The sequence below is a fragment of the Hevea brasiliensis genome, unplaced genomic scaffold, assembly GCF_030052815.1.
Source record: "Hevea brasiliensis isolate MT/VB/25A 57/8 unplaced genomic scaffold, ASM3005281v1 Scaf304, whole genome shotgun sequence".
NCBI classification, from domain to species: domain Eukaryota; kingdom Viridiplantae; phylum Streptophyta; class Magnoliopsida; order Malpighiales; family Euphorbiaceae; genus Hevea; species Hevea brasiliensis.
Window position 1 is genome coordinate 103,503 of NW_026614812.1, and position 4,044 is coordinate 107,546.

At 31.8% G+C, this 4,044-nt stretch overlaps 1 pseudogene; it reads right to left on the reverse strand.

The window, feature by feature from the left end:
- Positions 1–1,212: 1,212 nt before the first annotated feature.
- Positions 1,213–3,555, reverse strand: LOC131176996 (protein CRABS CLAW-like; annotated as a pseudogene).
- Positions 3,556–4,044: the final 489 nt, after the last annotated feature.

Sequence of the window (4,044 nt, forward strand, 5' to 3'; positions counted from 1 at the left end):
CCTCCTCACTATAGTTTAAGTGTAGTTCCAGACATCCTGACTATCTCAATGACATTAGTCGTCGTAATAAGAAATGTACGGGCTACCTTTGGTGAGGGCGTTACAAATGGAAGCAGGAAGACTATATATCTATGTCATCCGAATGGTGGTGATAGTGGCTAGGGTAAGGATGGCAACGGGTCGGGTTTTTGTGGGCACTCAACTTAATCAAATCTTGATAGAATAAGTTTGAGTAGTATATAATTGATTTCGAGATGGATTCAGTTTGAAAATGATACCCGTGAACGTTTGAAAATGATACCCAGAACGGGTTTGAAAATGATATCCGTAATGGGCTCGGGTTTTGCTAATTAAAGCTTTCAAATATTTTTCTAATTGAACAAAAGTAGAATTGCATCTATTGAAGTAATAAGAAATAAAAAAATAATTCTTATGTATACTCGATCTATTATGAACTTAAAATACAACATATAGTGTAAGATTCGCATGTAAAATAAATAAGACCCATATAAATATATCTATTTGTTTTTGAATATATAATGAACCAAAGTTTAAATAATTTTTTCCCCAAACAATAGCTTTAGTTGCTTGTTAATTTGAATAATATAAATCCAAAAATCTAAATTTTTGAGAGGAGCTCCTCCTTTTGGAAATCTTGTTCCCTTTTTTCTTCCTCCTCTACTCCCTTTCTCCATCCCCTTATTTACTTTAATTAATCTTTAGGTAGTCTTTTTGCTAGTGGTAATTTCCTTTTTTTTTCTTTTTATAATTTTTATTTTATTGAATTTTATGCCAATAATAATAAAATCTGCTCTTTTGAAGTAGAATATATTTATTGTCATAATTTTTGAGAATTTATTTTTTTATTGAGATTTTGTGTGATATATTACTTTATTATTTGGTTGACAGTGTAAAAGATGGATAAATTTTCTGACAATTATTAGATAAAACTCATAAAAAAAATCATGAAATCAAATAGTGACTAAGAATATAGACTAGAACTAGCATATAGTATTCCCAATTGGGTAATCAAATCAATTAATAATTAAAAATATAATTTTCTTATATTTCAAAAATTAATTTTCTCTTCGTTTAACCTCTCCCACAAATAGGCATCAAAATAATTTAACTATTAAAATTATTTTTTACGGCAAAAAAATTGGCAGGATAATTGCTGCTAATGAATTAAAATTAAGTATGAGGGCTTAAAAAGATGAAAAAACAAAATAGTCTTGCAGCATCGAGTAGCACTTGGTGTGGCAGCCAGTTTAGGGATATATTAGGCAACCAAATATGGTGAATACAATGTATTAATCTGCTTAGATTTCAATAAGAGAAACACATTACCATCAAACATGACACCAAATGACAAACACAACAATTAAGAAATTAAGTTGGAGACATAGAAGCTCAAGCTAGTTAATTGGCCAATTTACATATGCATATATGCTCATCAACTGCCCTTCTAGTTCCCATCTCTCTCCACCCATTGCATGCATATGCCCTGCCTTTCACATATGCATCACTTCATTAATCCTGCAATATCTAATAAAACCCTAATTAGAATTGTACAGTATATTTACACTACAACAAATGTTAGAATTAGCAGTAAAAATTTTATATCGACATTAATTTTACTGCTATCAAGCTAACATATAACAACAACATGAATAATGACCGTTGATAATACATAAAAAAGGTTATCATTAATAAATTTTTAATAGCAACAATTATTATTACAAATAACTATTTTTTTTAGAACAATCACAATTTTATATAAAACATTTACGGCCATAATTTTGTGACACTAATATGCAATAATTCATATATTGTTATCATAAGTTTGTAGCAACAATATGAAACAATTCGTGTATTGCTACCATAAACTTATGGCAACAGTTTTTATATTTTGATAATAAAAATTTTTACTGCTAAATTTAATATTTCTTGTAGCGTGGGTAGAATTTCAGAAAAATATATTGAAAAAAATCAAGAGAGAGGGAGGAGGGAGGGACTTGTTACTAACACTGTTGCTTCTCCCAGAAACTGATCCAGGTGCTGAGTTTGGAATGTACCTAGCCCACTGAACCCAAAACATATATAGAGATTAAACACAGTGATCAACAGCAAATATATATATATATATATATATATATATATATATGAGTAAACCCTAATTAACAAGAGAAAACAAGTTACATTTTTTGCTGCTGTGCTGAATGCTTCCCTGTGTGGTATCTCAGGATTTGCTGCTTTGATGCGCTGTATCTCCTCCCTAACACACAACAATATTATGAATTTAACCATAACATTATAATAAGCCTAAATAAAGACAATTTATAGTATAATTTTCTCTTCTTACTTCATAAATCGGTTGTAAGCAGATGGAAGTCTGTGTTTCTTCTCAGGTGCTGCAAAACAAGAACACATGAATATATAAGAAGTATTAATTTGGTGGGCTGAGGATAATGATTCAAATAATATGCAGAAGAGTTTTGTTGTTACGTTTCACCACAAAGGGTGCTTTTGGTGACAATGGCTCGCCTGATGTGCATGAGGATGATGATGAAGACTGGCCCTTTCTCAAATCGCTGAAGAAATCCTGTTTCTTCTTGGTTATACACAGTCACACCTTTCATTAGTAACCAGAAGAAAAAAAAATCCCTTCATTGTTAGAGTGGGGATCTGAGACACTGCACCAATTCAGGCTAGACCATTGTTTTTTTGTTGTTGGTTCACATTAACTTGGAAAATAAAGACTAGTTTCTTATTCTTCTTCTTTATTTTCTTATTATCGGCAATGAAATTTTTAGATGAGCTATGCACCTAAGAATTTCTCCTAATGTAGATCTATCTTTCTTGTAGGAAGACAAGTAATAAATAGTATACCTGAAGAATCAATTGGTGATCAAGGCATTGACCTTGAGAGGAGGTCTGGTGCTGAGAAAGGATAGGTTACTGCAGTGCCCACATTTCACTGTCACAGTATCCAACAACTGCTTACATGGAATCCCAACCTGCACCAAATTATAATATATGAACAAGAAAATAAATTAAACCCTTCAAAAGAATTTTCTCCTTTTTTTTTCCTTTGAATTTGCAGATCATAGAGTAATAAAAATCCTCCTACACAAGCTTGAAGCAGCTGGATATGGAAGAAGTCTAGGTACTGCTGAGCATAGCTTAAGTAGAGAACAATGTAGAGAGAGAGAGATAGAGAGAGAGAGAGAGAGAGAGAATCATATTATAGACCAATCACTCTATGCTGTGGAATTTCTAACTTAGAGTTAATTACTAAATATGTGTGTACCATGACACAATAAGATAGCTAGGGAAACATAAGAAGACATGGGGTAAACAAAATGTTGCATTCTATATGGGAAACAAGATCTTGAGAATGAGAAGATCATATATATATATATATAGATGTTAAAATGTGCAAAATTACTGCAAGAACAGTGTTGCAGAAGTTGCAGTGACATAGCAGAGATGCTCTGATGGTGGAACCAAGTCCATGGTCGCCTTCTCTTCTAGGTTCATTCTCAAAGAAGGAGAAGAAGAGATATGAAGATGGCTTTGTCTAGGGTTTGTGTTATTTGATAAGAAGTAAGAAGAAAGCTAGCGTGGTTGAATAATGAGAGTAAAGAAGCAGTGGGCAGCCCTAGGCTAAGTGTCAAATAGTCACAGCATTTGCCAGAGAAGAAAATTCTTGGCTACAGTTGGATTTATAGCCCCAACCTCACACACTAAATCAATGTAAAGTTAAAGTATTGAAATTTATATATTTATTTATAAAAATCAATTACTTTTAAATTCTTTTTATTCATATATATATATATATATATAAACATAGAACTCCTAGCTATCAAAGCTAATTCCTCAGGTCTATATACACCTACTAAATTATTTGAGAGGAGGAAGTAGCCCTCTTTTTTCTTCTTCATATTAATAAATAATTATAGAAGAGGTAGATTTGGGGAGGCTTAAATTTGAGATCTCCTCACTTTCTACACCTTTAAAAATGTAAGAAAATCAACCAACCTA